Source organism: Balaenoptera musculus, chromosome 7 (genome assembly GCF_009873245.2).
Source record: "Balaenoptera musculus isolate JJ_BM4_2016_0621 chromosome 7, mBalMus1.pri.v3, whole genome shotgun sequence".
In the NCBI taxonomy this organism is placed as follows: domain Eukaryota; kingdom Metazoa; phylum Chordata; class Mammalia; order Artiodactyla; family Balaenopteridae; genus Balaenoptera; species Balaenoptera musculus.
The window spans coordinates 41,990,917-42,007,408 of record NC_045791.1 but is presented as its reverse complement, the minus strand read 5'-3'; the positions used below and the strand labels follow the sequence as shown (position 1 = coordinate 42,007,408).

Sequence of the window (16,492 nt, the reverse complement as noted above, 5' to 3'; positions counted from 1 at the left end):
ACAGAGCTTGGCCTCTGAGTTAATTAAATATGAGTTAATAATATATTATAAGGAAATTATTATCCTTATTACAGTTATTAGGTAGTTACTCAAATTATAGCTTCAAAGGAATGCAGAGCATGGAAAACTCAGGATTAAATTATGCATTTGAACCTTAGGCCAGCTTTTACTGTAGAGACAGTTTTCTGCTAAGACTGAAATTGTATGTCATTGAAATTAAATGCTTTTCTGGGGATGGAAGGTTTCAGTTTTTAATGAAATTACTGAGTGTGGTGTAGTGAAATGATTAAAATCTGTATTCCGGGAATGTGGCAGGGAAAAAAAATCAATAAGTGCTAGCACAGCTTTGCTGCTCAATGTGAATCCTGAGAATGAAATAAACTACTACAAAAATAATAATTAAAAACATATCAGCACATTAATTTATTTAGCATCAGTCTCCTGAGACATCATCTTCACTAATTTTTAGCATACATTTTACTATATAATGAGCAGCCTTCTTTTCAGATATCCCTATTAGACAGGCAGTATTTCTGCCCTTCCCCCCAGCGCTCCTGCATTGCAATCATTGTACTTGCACTTATTATGTTACAAATGACCGAGGTAAGGCTGACATTCTCAGTGCATGCAAAAAGACCTAGTCTGCCAAGCTTTTTTTTTTTTTCTTAATGAAGCAGCTTTGTGAAATCTCCCCATGTGTTAATACTAATGAAGATCCTCCAGCACAATTAAAATCACAGCCAGTGGCTGAAGAGGAAACATAAAACAATAGCATCTTTTAAGATACATTTATCCACATATGCATGTACAAAATATACATATATGGTCAAATTAATTTTCTATAGCTTGCCTTTCACTTGCTCTTTATCCTGAAAATTAAATTATGCAAGTTTTAATTATATGAACTTTTGAGACTTTAATGTGTTCCAGGGGAAAAACACTACCTCAATGAAAAAAATGTTTAATTATTTATCTTCTTGGGTAATGCATTACCAAGGTTAAGGCCCTTTTAAAAAAATCATTTTTAGGAAGCTACAGGGTGGTGTGCCGCAGGAGGGAATTGGGTTTACTTCACCTATAACTTTTTGGTTTCAGGAGGCTGAAATTGGTGGGAGAAAATGGAAGGGTAAAAAATAGGAAGTTGGAAGAAATTCTGGGGATAGACAAATAGCATACCTTGTGTGTAATTTAAAGATGGAGCAATGGGCTACCCAGTTTTAACTTGATTTTTTAAGTGTTCTAATTCGTACAATTAGCTATCCTCCCCCCCTTTCTTTTTTCCCTCTCAGAAGCTGGGGGGAGAAACTATTGAGGTTACCTTTTACAGTTCTAACTTATAACTTTAAAATGATTTACTATTTAACGTTTTATTTAAATTTTAACTCAATCCATAAACATTACAGCAGCTTAACTTGCCGGTGTCAGGGCAGTAGCGTTTTACCCCGGGACCATTTTGCGTCCAGCTTTTTATTTTATTTTGAGTTCCAAACATCCACGAATTTTTGGCATATTACATTAGTTGGCTTTTAGACTTTAACCAAATTCTGAGTTTACAGACAAAAAAGTTTAGGTAGAAATGGTTAATATATGCTCCCTATTCGCCAGTGTACTTTTTTTTTTTAATTACGTTTTCAATCCTATTTTCTGTCTTCTCTACTTTTAAAAGCAAAACAAAACATTTGAGTTCCTTAACTTTTTCCTGGGACAAGGATCGCTGCAAACTCAAAGCTACAGGATTCTTGGGAGGAAGAAGCAACCCCCTCCCTCCCCTGGCTACTTTAGGAGCTGATAGGTCATTTATTATTGGAACTGAAATGGTATAAACAATTCTCTTTTTTCCCTTGTTAACAGCAACTTTCATTGTTAGAGAGAGGAGAGAGAGAGAAGCCTCGTTGGTTGACGTCACTTGGTTCATGAAGCCTTCGCCTAGAAGTGAAGCTGCTGAACAAACCTTGAGAAGAATCATCTCCTGCTTCAATCTGCTGCTGGATAGGAACTAATCAGAGAGAGAGAGGCGGAAGACGGAGAAGGAGGGCGTCCAGGGCTTTCCCGATCACAAATCTCACCTCCACTCCAACTCTCTTTATACTTTTCTTGCAAAAATAATAATAGAAATAAGGAGGTGGTGGGGTTTCCAAAAACAAAAATCGTAACCTTCAACCATCTGGGGAAGGCAAAATTCCCATCCACCGCAACTCTCAGTTCGAAAGTAAAGGTGAGTTTAAAATCCTCGGGTGTGAGGGGTGCGGGTGAAGATGAAAATTCCAAATATTGTAAAGCCGGTTGAAACCGAAAAGGAGAAACTACGCTCCAGAGAGCGGGTTAGACTCCAGAGTTGCTTATCTCGAGGCGCTCGCCCTGTCCGCCCTGCCCGCCCTGCTCGCCCTGCCGCGGCTGTTTACCCTCGCCGGTCGGTCTGTCTCTTTGTTGTGCTGGCTGGAAGGCTGGGGTGGTGCTCGGGGTCCCGAGTGCAGTTTGGGGGAGGAGGACGCGGAGATGCGCGGTTCTGGGTGGGAGAGGGGGGTGCGGTCTCAGGAGAATGTAAACTTTATTCCTAGCTGCCGGTGCGGGACTTCGGTCTAGCAGGGCCGCGGGCCGTGCCTCCGCCGGCGCGGGCAGACGCTGCCGTGGCGAGTCCGCCTCCTTTGTGCCGGCCGCCCTGCTCGGCCGCCGGGGCTTCGCGTGTCCTTCCTCCCTTCGGCTTCCAGCGCTCAGGTCGCCGCCAACAGTTTGGCTTCTCAAAAAAAATAACCTCTGGCAATGTTGCGATCGCCGTTCCTACCCGGGAATAGCCGCTGCTCCCCCCATCCCCGCCGGGGTAGTTTCAAGATCCCCCCCCCCAACCCCCGTCCGCCTACTGCTGCCCTTTTTTGCCTCCGCCCCCTCTTCCCTGTAGGACTGCTTAGCTGCGCCTGCCACCCCACCCCCGATTCGGGCCTCTTTTGCTCTCTCTCCCGTAGTAGCTGGGAGCTCAGGAGTTTACAGAAAGTGAGCTGGTGGGGCGGGGGGGGCGGGCAGGTGGGACTGGGAAAAGATCTGGATACCTGGGAAGGTCTGTTTCAGTACGCAGAGGATTAGAGGAGCATAGCTTTTCCGACAGTAATGTCTGTCTCCCAGCAGTTCTTCCCCGGGAGCTGCCCCCTGCTCTCAACTCTTCTTCGGTCTTCTAGTCTTCTTGTTGCTCCCCCTCCCCCTTCCCTTTCGCGGCTCCTCTCCTCTTAAAGTAGTTCCACGAACCCTAGAATTGGGACTTGGGAAAGGAAGGAAGTGTTCGGAGAGTCAGAGCTGGCCCTGCTGTTTGGGAGATTTTCCCTTCTTTTCTCTCCCTCTGTATTTATCTTTTGTGTGTTGCTTCCTTATAAAGAGAGAAGCAGCTGCAGTCCTTGGCCGAGTTGTTGAAATTTATCCCTTTGTGTATATTACAATATCCTCCATTTTTTCCCTCTGCCCTCTAAACAACAAGCGTTTCGCCATCTTGGGCAATTTTTATTCCCAAGTCCCTCTTTTTTTTTCTTATTTTTTAAGGAATGGAAAGAAGCCTTAGAAAGTCGAAAAGTGTGTCTGGGTAAGACTTAAAGTTTAGGGAATGTTCAGGGGGTCCAGTGACGTCATGTAAACTTTATGGAGAAATTTTCCCGGGAGTAAATTGTTCGCTTAATTTTTTTCCTGTTTTAAGCGACCATGTAAAGGACCATGTAACTTAACAGGCTGACGATAAGCTGTGCTGCTTATTTTTGTGTTCTCTCAAAGTGAGCCCTCAGTTCCTGCACATTTTATGTTTTGGTAACAGGTGGAAAATTATGTGCAAAAAAATGGTGGAAACTTTTATAGTGTCCTTTGGTATTCACTTAGCTTTTGTCTGCATGTTTCTTATACTTTAAAGGATTTGAATGTTATTTTTAATTAGCATGTTTCCTTTCTTATTTACTCGACTCTCTTCTGTGGATTTGTCTTTAATCAGCTTGGTTAATATTTACGTATACTTATTTTAGATGACTTAGATCCCCTTTTGTAATTAACTTATATTTTTTACATATGCCTTTACATTTGAAAAGATACAACTATTGAAAATACCTGGAGATACTGGATACTTTAAAAATTTAGTAGCAGTATTAAGTAAAACTACTGGTGAAAATGTAGTTAGTATTTAAAAGGCAGAATTGATTTTAAAATATATTTTATAATCTCAAGTTATATGCCCTTTGTCAACCATTATGAAAAGATAAACAATAAAAACTGGTGTTTTAATTTGCTTGTCTAAAATAGTTTTTCACCTCACTAAAGTTCGGTTGGTCACATGATCAAACTTAATGATACACTGACTGGTATATAAATAAGAGGCACTGTAAATTGAATGGGAAAGTGGAATTCTGTCTCCTGTAGTCATTTTCAGTCAGCATATTTACTTCTCTTCTAACAAGGACATGAAACTGTCTATTTAATTTGCATTCTCTTTGTCTTCTGGGTTGGGGAAAAACATTGACTACAGTTAACTCAAAAAAAGCTAATAGAAACATTTCTGAGTACATTGAAAAGGTTTGTCTAACACATAAAAACTTATGTTGTATGTGGTATGCTTTTATCTCTGTAGCAGTCTTATTTGGTGTTATCTGCTATGCTATTTATTTAGGAATTTGCTTTATGTAAAACGCTATATAGAAAGCTTGACTGAATTGAGCCTGCCATTTATGAGAGTTGTAGGTAGATGAAAAATGTTTAAATAGTTAAAAGCACATAGAACAGATGGTTCTAAATTATACATGCAACAAAGGACTAGAAGATTTGGCAGATTATAAATGGCAAGCAACAGAGGATAAGCAGTTTAAGAAAATGGTAGTTAAGTACATTTGATGTCTCACACCTATTGTAAACACTGTACATATTGTCACTGTGCTGCATAATCAATAACTTAGACACACTGAGGTGCTTGTAAGTTTCAGATAGAAAAAAGTAAGATTTTACAAATGTTTGAAATGAATGGTTGAATATAAAATTATTTTAAGCCTGTGATGACAAGAGTTTTTCTTTTTTTTAGAAAATCAAATTGTATGCTTTAAAACAGGAAGTTATTTGTAAGAACTTAATATTGTTGTACTCATATAATGGTTTGGAGAGAAGTAGGAGTAGATATATATTTTGAAATACAGAGAATAGTATATTTACTGTTATTATATGTTAAACTAGGGCTGAACTGTGTAGCAGCATTTACTCTTTCAAACTACTGAAAAATATTTTTAGACTCTTCAGCCTTGGAAATGCATTTAATAGAATACTGTTGGCATAAGTTACTAAATACATATTAAATGAAAGAAGGATATATTTTAGTATTAATTTTTGATTTTGTGCATAACAATAATAAGGTTTTACTTGGTAACTATAGTTTACTCTCAGTTTTAAAAATGGAAAGATTTGTGTGTAGGTTTTGCCTTTCTAGAAGAATCTGAGTAATTACATTTTGCATTTTCAAAAGATTTAAAATAAAAGTATTCAATTTGGCAGAAATTTGTTTTTATTTTTATAAGCCATTTATTTAAAATGCATATGAGACTGTAATGGAAACCTTGGAATTTTAATTCTGTTGCCCTTTCTCCCATTTCTTTGTTTGCATGTTTATTATAGAACTGCAGTGTAAAGGAGCAGATGTTTTGCCAAACATCCTGATGTGTTGCTTTTTCTTAAGGGAGTGCATAACTGTTCCTTCTGATGTATCAACTTGACAGCTGGTTGATTTCATGGAGCTGCTAAGAAGCCATTAGTGGTGTCATTGAATTGAAACAGAACAGTCACTCCCAGCTCCAACTGCAATTGTTAATGTCTTTGTTGCTACTTTTGTGTTACTATACAAGATGTAGGATATCACAGTTGCATGAAAGTTCAGTTTTTTGTCTTATCTCCTTGAATTAGTGAAAGTATGCATTAGAACTTGATTACTTTTAGGTTTAAAGATTTCTCAAAGAAAGCTTTTAAGTTGTAGTTTTTGGGTTTTTGACCTAGTCCTAGCTAGAACCACCAAAAGAAGGTATGATTTAGCACAAAGTAATGTGGGGATTTTGACCCCTAGATGAAATTACATTATCAAGGTTTAATGATTTTTAATAAACTTGATATTCTGAGGGATTAGTTCAGTTACCTAGCGAGGTATTTTAAGAAGTTTTTGCTTGTATTTAATTAAATATTTTATATCATAAGGTTTTAAAAATACTGTGCCTTATTTAATAAATGTTGACTTGTTTGAATAAACATTTCTTTAAACTTTTTTTGCAGAAGATAATCAGAGGAGAAAAGAATTATTGAGGAAAAGGGCAATTTGGGGTTTACTTTTCTTTATAAGGAGGTAAAATATCATTAAATAATTGACTAGTAGTCATTAAATGATTTTAAAATTTGAAATTATATTTTTATTGTACTAGTAACTTTTATTGGTAGTTTCAACTGTCATACTGTGGTATTAAAATGGTGTCAGATCACCATTGGTGGCGAAGTGTTTTCTACTTTTTCTAATTACTTGCTTTGCTTTTTTTTTTTTTTTTTTTTTTTTGGTGGGAGAGGAGATAGGAAAGGAGAATGACAAGTGATAATCTCAACAGAAAAAAACACATTTAAAAAATTTGTGTAAAAAAACTTAAGGGTGATAAGTTTAAGGATAAAATGTAGCTTATCTCTATGTTAAGAGATATTTTCTAGTTGTAATATTTATTGATTTTTAATTTTAAAATCTTTAAGTACACTAACGCTTTTTCAAAGAGCTTGACATTTATAACGTACTTAAAAGTTTGCTTTTAAAAGAAATTCTTAAAATGTGAAATTGATAATTAGAATAGGTAATTTGCTGAGGTAAATCCCATTAAAAGGACTTCTTATACAATATAAACAAATTTAAACACTTATAATACACTGCTGAGTGATTTCAGAATTATGATTTCCTGAAATAAGTTTTCTGAACATGCTTTTCTTTTAAATAGATCATACATTACTGAGACTAAAGGTAAAATTTATATTTGGGTAATAATGCTTTTATATAACCTTTTAATATAATCACCATGCAGTTTCTTAAAATTATTCTGTTACCTTAGCCTATGATTTAATTTTTGAGAAATATATTTACTCATAAAATATTTGTGTCATGTCAGATATTCATATAAACTAAATGGTAAATTGAGTTGTATATTAAATGTAAGCTTTTTTTAAAGGAATCTCAATGCTTAACTCATTTTTAGAGATGATGTAATTTTAATTGTAGTGCAAATAAGCATCCCATAATTTAAATAGGAGTTTTTCCACATTGGGTTTCTTAAAGGAAAGCAGTTCTAAACAGAAGAGTCAAAAAAAGTTTAAACTTTCATTCATAAGTTTTTCTGTTGACTCTACTAACTTTGGAATTATGAGCAAAATATATATTTGATTAATTTACAATTACATATGGAGCTTAAACGAATTTACATGACTTTTAAATGTGTTTTGAATGCTTTGTGATTTGTGGCAAGTCATAACATAGTTTGAGCTGTAAAATATCTAAGAGACCTGATATTTTAAGTTAAACATTGAGCTTTTTAAATGAATAGCTCTTATAAGAATATGAGGTGAAAGTAAGTACAGTTTTTATCCCACATATTTAGAATTTACTATGTAAGATAAGGTGTTTTTAATTTGTTTTTAAAAATAAATTAATGCTTTGAAAAGTTGTTTTTATAATTTATGACATTTGGCTTGTACTTTGGTTTTTTAATGCCTTTCAAATAAAAATTAAATGTTAAAGATAACAGTAATAATGAAGGTAATACATAGATCAGAACCTTTACTAACTTTGTGTATTCACACGTGTGCCTGTGTATGTAAGGAAAAAGGAGCATTTTGTTTGCAGGTAATTATTGTACTTCAGCTATGTGTAGACATAATTGTGTGTTTTTCCTCTGTTTTCTGCTCTTGACACTCTTCCACAAGCATGCACTCATTAATCAAAGACGGTGCACTCCTGCTGAGGGCAGAGAGGTTCATCAAATTGGCAGTCAGTTTGGTGTAAAGAACGGTGTCCTGAAGCTCTTAACTCGCTGGGACATAAATAAATCTAAGGTCTTTGTATGCAAACCCTGGAGGTTAATACTGTATAATTCAGTGTCCTGTCTTTGTTTTTATGATTGATGTTTTTAAATGTTTCAAGCTTGATGCAAGTCTTCTAGTAGGTCAGGTCTGACAATCTGATTGGCCGAAGTAAGAAAGCATTAGGTTGTCAGAAGGACTTTGAGTATGCTGCAGAGATTTTGATTTTTTTTCCTACGAGATCATTGTTATATTGCCTGAGCTGTTATAGGAATGTACCAATGATTGACATCCCCTGCTGTGATAATGGACCCGGTGCATGAAATGCCAATAGTTTGGTCCTATTTGTTCGGAAGCTTACTGCTATTTGTATCCTTAACAGAACTAACATGTAGAACAAGCAAAACTACTGGGATTTCTCTGTAGAAATAGTGCTGGGATTTGGCTTTAACATGAATTGGTTGCATATTCATAATTTAAGAACAGCTGGTTACAGCAAGCACATAGTCATTTGCAAGCTATTATAAACCATTCCACTCACACATGGAGCCTGTGCTTGGTGGATTTTTTTTTTTTTTTTATTGATCTACCTGCATTTAAAATCTGGTCACTGCTGCTACAGAAGCTCTTCATTTTAGCTGTGTTTGCAACATAGAACAGCTTCAATTTTAAATATTTAAACTAAATGCTGTATAAAATGAAGAAGCTTTGAAGGAACCAAATGTAAAAGGTCAATAATGTATTACTCATCATATGTCTCCTCTTGGCCCAGAACAAACCGACCTAGATTGTACAACCATTGTAATTTTTGGAAAATATGTTTTATGATTTTGTCCATAGATGAATAACCAAATTATCTTTGATATAAAAATATTGTCAATTATATTTTACTAGTTGGGTATAGTTTTAAGAAACAACACAAACAATAAATTGTGATTAATTAGCGTGTAAAACAGTTTCATCTAATATGTAGTAAAATGACAGTACTTTTAATTTTGAGTGGTGTAAGGCAAGATAGAAAGAAAAATCAACAAGACATTACAATTGGATTAGAATAATGCTAATCCTAAAACTATAAAGCTACTCAGAATTTTTAGAAGGAGTCTAATGAGGAGTCTCTTCTGCTTTTTGGGTCACTTCTGGAATATAAAGCACAGCTATACGGTTACAGTATTGAAATGACATGTGTAAGCTAGTCCAGCTATAATAGTTTCCTGCATGTTGTGCTGCCTAGTAGTGACTGAAAAGAGAGGAGGAAACCACTACATCCCAAGGTTTCACATTGAAAAGAAAATCACTTATCCCAAGTGAGAAGAGTAGGAGGAGAAAATGTTAAATGTGATTTCAGATATTCTGGTAGGAATCACAGGGAGCTCTGCCTTGATTTGTGTATGTTGAAGTAAGTGGATGCCTGAGTGATTTACAGTGGTGTGGTGATGATATCAAGCTTTCCACACAGCATAGCGTTAGGTTCACATGTGCATGCATGTGTTTGTCCCTACACTAGATGATGAAGTAGCTTTCAGCACTTCAAGGTTGAGTACCAGTCCTAAGAGTGCATTTTACTGTTTCTTGGCTTCACAAATGGCTGGATATGTTGGTAATATCACAGAATATATGGCCAAATTTAATCTAGCTGATAGTAGGCTGTACTTTTTTCTAAATAATAAATTCAAAGGTTATTAAAGGACAATGTTTTAGTTTTGCAATAACTTTATATATATATATATATATATATATATATATATATATATAGTTAATTTGCCATTATTGGAGGTTGCATTAGTCATTTTGTGAATTATTCTATGCCCTTTTTTTCTCTCCCTTTTGACTATTGGCCTTTCAGTTGTTTCCCTGCTCTTTAGCATCTTAACACAGAATAAGCCGAGGAAATAAAAGGAAGTAAATTTCAAATGAGTCTAGTTTCGCTTCCTCCCCCACTTCTTGGTAGATCAGATGGAGAGAAGTCCTTAGATTTTCACCAAAATGAAGGTTTAGGATTTTATTTGTCTACCTTTTCTGGTTCTCATTATAATAACAGATAATTATATTTAGATAAAAAGAAAGGTGAGGTAATGGATTCAATTTTTAAAATATTAGTAACCCAACAAAACAGTAGAAAATTTAGCCAGTACTTGAAAACTGAATTGACTCAATAACCACAACTACAGGAGAATCACAGGTATTTGATACACTTTTATTGTTCTAGTACTAATAATACGGGAAAAGGAGGGCAGCTACCTTCATTCATCAAGTTTGTACTGAATGCTGTCTTCAAGCATACTCGTGGAATAAAGTTTGTGAAAGCTCAGAGTAGGCGAGAGATGACTTTTGTTCAGAATAATTAGAAAAGGCTCTTTGGTTTAGGCAGCTTTGAATTAGACCAAGAAGAATGAATAAACTGAATATTCAGAGATCTAGAAGAAAGAATGCAACTAAAATAGGACAGCCTGAGCCCCCTCTAGAACAAATTAATTCAGGCTAGATCTATTGGGCATCTGGAGTAGTTGTGCAGCCTTTTTGGGGTCACCCCAGAAGGAAAAGAAAATGTTATGGGGTCCTGCTTTTCCTCCATTGCTGTCAAAGTCTGCTGCTTGGCTTTCTCTGGAGAAGGTGGGTTGATCAGTTTCAAATCATCCGTTTCAATGATAGGACTGTTGTTTGTGGAAGCCAGGTTATAACTGACAAAACTGCCCTTTCTGGTCAGAGTTATTCAAATATTGTGCTTAATGTAAGATTAACCAGAACCACTTTCTTCTCCCTCATTATATTCCTATGCTTCTATAAATGTTTTTTCTTGAAACCTAATGCACGGTCATACCTACTAAGAACATTGAGCAAAGAGGACGTCACCTCTGTTTCCCTTTTTTTAGATTTGATGATGACGAACTAGCTTTCCAAGGGGGTTTGATGTCTCTGACTCAAACACTTTTACTTCTTCTGGTTCCTTTGGATGAATGAAGACAGACCGACATACTGGCTGCACTGTCAATAATGGGAATATCCATAAGGACAAAAAGCAACCAAATGTATAAGCCCTTACTTTAAATTACCTCAGTACTGAATTTCACTTATAATAGAAATTCCACGAAGAATAGAAAATATGAAAAGGAATGATTAAAAAAAATTCAAACTCAAATGTACAAGAAAGTGTCATAATTTTCGGTGATTAGACTTTTCCATACTTCACTGTTGCTGTACTAAGATAATGAAGTTTATTCATTTTCCTTATTTGCAATATTGTGATGAACATTTACTTGAAGGGATGTGTTAGAAGAAAACCTTAAAACTTTTATGTAATCATTTCTTATCTTGATGATGATGAGTTTTGAGTAAATGAAATGTGAAAATGAGTGGAAATAGGAGGCTATCTAGTGTCTGAGTTTAGAGAGAAGCCATACTTATTATCTTTTCTGGTTTCCACGATGACATGGTTGTTGAAACATAGCTTCTGGACTTCCTTGGGAAAAGGGTCATCGTTAACAAAAAAACCATTACGGTTATGTAAGAAGGAGCAAAGCCTCTCTTGTGCATCTGAAAAAATTAGGGAGCGGCCAGTAAGTCACAGGATAATGTATTTCTCCTTTTATGGGTTATTAGTGTAGCATAATGAAAGAAATAGGGTCTGCAAGGCAACAGTAACAGAGATTGTGGGTCACATCTATTTTAAAAGAAGGGTACTGCAGAGCTAAAGGAAATGTTGTTGAGGGTAGGCAGTAACAACGACAAAAAGAAGAGACAGTTTCAAAGAAGGCTTTTAAAGGGGGTCAAGAGGAGTGTAGCACTGTTACGTAATTGAGTCCTCTTGGAAAGTATCAAGATTTTCTTCATTCTGGTCCAAGTACCTTAGCATTAAATTCCTGTGCGTTCTTATTAATATTTTTAGCAGTTGTTGAGAAAATAACTCTTATCTATAATCATACCTTGGGATTTTGAAGTAGGAAGTTGACGGGTTAGGGAAGGGCTGTGTAAACAGTAAGATCGTTTGTCCAGGAAGAGAACATGTAATAACTTTGGCCAGTTAGGTAAAAGCTCTTTCCCCTTCCCTCTCCAGAAAGAGACGTACTTGCCAAAACTCATAAAAGAGAAGAATTGGTTTAAAGAATATGTAAATGCTTTTGTACTAGGTAGGAGCAAGGCATGCTGGGGTGAGGAGGGGAAGAGCTAAATAGAATGTGACCAGAATTTCCCTGTTTTTGTTTTAAAAGAAGTGTTGTTCTGTGACATAGTACCTTGAATTTGACCGTTTTCATTTTAATGTGAAACACCGTTTGTGAAATAGGTCATTTTTTGCAATTTATTGCAAATATTTTATTCTTAGGAGGGAGCATCTGATATGTTGCAGCTGAAGTCCAGAGATACAACTAAATTAAGTACATGGGCCTGGGTAAAAATGAATGTTTTTTCTGTATTTGTAATCTTAGCACTTCACAAGTGAGCAAAAAATAATACTGTAGCCACCCATGGAAACAATCACTTACTAGTTCCTCATGTTTAGTACTGTTGTGATATGCTAATAGTTCTGTATTAGGCAGCATTGATTAGTTAAATAAATTGTTAGTTAAATTGAGAACAAGAATCAGGTCAGCATCTATTTTTTAATAACTAGAAACAATTCAAGGTGCCCAGAAATAAAATGCATCGTCCATAATATGCTCAAGGAGTTAATAATTTACATAGAAAGGATGTACAGAAAGTCTCATCTTTTGTGATTTTTATATTAGAAATTCAATTATTTATGTCAGGAGAAAAGTTTGGGGTAGGAAAGGAAAAACAATTTCTTTTTTAAATTAATTAATTAATTTTTGGCTGCATTGGGTCTTCATTGCTGTGCGCAGGCTTTCTCTAGTGGTGAGCAGGGGCTACTCTTCAGTTGCGGTGTGCAGGCTTTTCATTGAGGTGGCTTCTCTTGTGGAGCACCGGCTCTAGGCGTGTGGGCTTCAGTAGTTGTGGTGCTGGGGCTTAGTTGCTCTGCGGCATGTGGGATCTTCCTGGACCAGGGGTTGAACTCGTGTTCCCTGCATTGACAGGCGGATTCTTTTTTTTTTTTTTTTTAAAGTATTATTTTTTTTAATTAATTAATTTATTTTATTTATGGCTGTGTTGGGTCTTCGTTTCTGTGCGAGGGCTTTCTCTAGTTGCGGCAAGCGGGGGCCACTTTTCATCGCGGTGCGCGGGCCTCTCACTATCGCGGCCTCTCTTGTTGCGGAGCACAGGCTCCAGACGCGCAGGCTCAGTAATTGTGGCTCACGGGCCCAGTTGCTCCGCGGCATGTGGGATCTTCCCAGACCAGGGCTCGAACCCGTGTCCCCTGCATTGGCAGGCAGAGTCTCAACCACTGCGCCACCAGGGAAGCCCGACAGGCGGATTCTTAACCACTGCGCCACCAGGGAAGTCCCGAAAAACAATTTCAATAGCCATCGTTGACTTAGTGAACTTATGCTCCAAGTGGGATACATGTCCGGTGCTCTCTGTTCCTGAGTAACTCTCACAGTGGGGCATCTTGCAGTAAATGTGGCTCTTATGTCTTAATATAAATGTTTTTTGTATATCATCATAGCTTCTAAATGCAGGCTAGTTATGGGTATCCGGAGCTCAATTAACATAAATTACATCTGCTTTATTGTTGGTGGTAAAACTGGCTGTGTTGGACTTATGAGGGACAGTATAATCTGTCTTCAGTGTGGTCCATGTCAATGATATATATTTAAAATTTTAATAATATTGGAGTATAGTTGATTTAAGGTGACATTTTTTATTATATTTTAATACAACCTACTGAATAGAACCTACCACACTCCCCAATCCACCAGTAAGATGAGTTTCTACTGTATATGAAGTTTGCATGGTTTGAGATAGTTTATGTGCTTAAGTATTCCTGTCCCCAAAATGTTAAAAAAAATTGCTTTGGATTTAAAAGGGTTCAGGGAGATGGTGAAACTTCAGTTGGGCTTTGAAGGAAGTAGTAGATATTTTAGCTTAGAACAGCAACCTGAACAAAGGAGAGGATGGAGGGAAACCTACCTAACTAAAATTTGTTTGAAAATCACGGGAGATAAAGTTAGAAAGGGGGTTGGGTTAGCTAATAGATTTTCAAGCAGAGGTGTGACATGATTAAAAAGTTGTTTTAGAAATAAAAATTTGGAAGAAATCTGTTAACTCTATAGAAAGAAGAGGCTATTAAAAGAAAGATCAGTAATTTATTACAGAAATTCCAGTGTTAGGTGGTAATGACTAGACTAATAGCAACGTGAATGGGCAGAAGGATTGATATGAGGTACATAATTTAAAGGAATGGGGTTGAGCTAGTTGGGGGAGGTAGGAGATTGTATTACCTTACATTTAAATTAATTTCATATGACCATAACAATAATTTGATGTAGTTGAACGCTTATTTCCTCCTTTTCAGACGATGAAAGTGAAAACTAGAGAGATTGGCTGTGGCCTACCGCTCACCAGTGGTTAGATGTTCTTTCTAATACATCATACAATCTCATGATGAGTTTAGCTTAAGACAGGCTCTCATCTGCTTTTTAAAATCCCTCTACTTCCCTCCTGGTATATCACATTATGTATAGATGAATAATCACATCCAGTTAGCCTAATATTTTTCATTTGCATTTATGTTTATAGCTCTGTATGTATTTATACCACTGCCAGACATCACTTTCTGAAAACCACTGGGAGATAGGAGGCAGCATACCGTATGTTATGGATCCCTGAGTGTAGAATTTCATGACTCCATGATTTTGCGTATGATCTTCCCTATATGCAATTATTATTTTCTTTCTTCTTGCTTGATAGAATCTGCTTATTTTCTAATATCCTTCGGAAGAGTTACTTTTGTGAAATCTTCCCAACTGTCTACCTTCCCACAAGATTATTAGATTCTTCCCTTTGTGCCCCAATTGAGTGCTAATGGTGGAATACATGGTTGTGCAAATAGAGTCCTTCCTTCCTACCTTTATAAATGCTTCAGTGAACATTTTTTATTCATAATGCTTTTATTTGTTGTTGTTTGACGTTATTTCATAGCACGAATTCCCAGAAATGCAATTCCTGGGTCAAATGCTAGGAATATTTTAAAACTCTTAATCTATGTATTGTGAATTTGGCTTTTGCAAACATTGTATGATTTTATATCTCAGTAGCAATACATAACTTTACCTATTTACCACACTTTCATTGGATTGGGTATATTCATTATTTTTAGCCCTTGCCAATTGCGTTGCAAAAAACTGTACCTTATTTTTTATTTTATTTTATTTTTTCGGCCATGCCACACGGCTTGCAGGATCTTAGTTCCCTGACCAGGGATTGAACCCAGGCCCTCGGCAGTGAAAGCGCGGAGTCATAACCACTGAGCCACCAAGGAATTCCCAAAAATGTATCTTATTTAATTTGCATCTCTGTGAATAATTAGAGTGACCATTTTTCAGTGTCTTAACCTGTTGTATTTCTCTTTTGTAGTTAGCCTTTGACGTTTACCTGTTATTGCACTGAGATCTTAGTATGTTTATGAGAAACTATTTATAAATTCTTCTAAATATTAATGGTATGTTTTAATTATATTTACTATAATTATTTGGCTTTATAATAGTGTTTTAATTTACAGAAATGTGAAATATTAAATTGTCAGTTCTTTAGATTTTTAAAAACATTTTATTTCCATTTTTAAGCTTAAAAATGTCCTTGGCAGAATTTTTATAGTCACTTCTCATATTTTTATCTTATTTATTTAATTATTTTAAAAAATAAATTTTGGAGGACTAATTTTTCTCAATGAAGGTATAAATCTTTAGATTGAAGAGAAGCTGAGTTTTTTTTTAAATTGAAGTATAGTTGATGTATAGTATTTTGTTAGTTTTAGGTGTACAGCACAGTGATTCAGTTATATATATATATATTTTTTCAGATTATTTTCCATTATAGGTTATTAGAAGATACTGAATATAGTTCCCTGGGCTATATAGTAAATCTTTGTTGCTTATCTATGTTATATATAGTAGTTTGTATCTGTTATTCCCATACTTCTAATTTATCCCTCCCCTGACTCCCTTTCCTCTTTGGTAACCATAGTTTGTTTTCTATGTCTGTGAACCTATTTCTGTTTTACATATAGATTCATTTGTATTATTTTTCAGATTCCATATATAAGTGATATCATATAATATTTGTCTTTCTCTGTCTGACTTACTTCACTTAATATGATATTCTCTAGGTCCATCCATGTTGCTGCAAATGGCAATATTTCATTCTTTTTTTATGGCTGAGTAATATTCCATTCTATATACATACTACATATTCTTAAACCAATCGTCTGTTAATGAGCACTTGGGTTGCTTCCATGTCTTGGCTATTGCAAATAGTGTTGCTGTGAATATTGAAGTGCATGTATCTTTTCGAATTAAGAGTTTTCATCTTTTCCAGCTATATGCCCAGGAGTGGGGTTGCT

The 16,492-nt window shown here is 35.8% G+C and overlaps 1 protein-coding gene across 1 annotated transcript in view; it reads left to right on the top strand.

Annotated features, from left to right (window-relative positions):
- Positions 1-372: 372 nt before the first annotated feature.
- Positions 373-16,492, top strand: part of BAZ2B (bromodomain adjacent to zinc finger domain 2B) — a 291,809-nt gene continuing 275,689 nt past the window's right edge. The window contains 1 exon segment of the mRNA XM_036858503.1: positions 373-2,215. The gene's annotated coding sequence lies outside the window, so the exon portion shown is untranslated.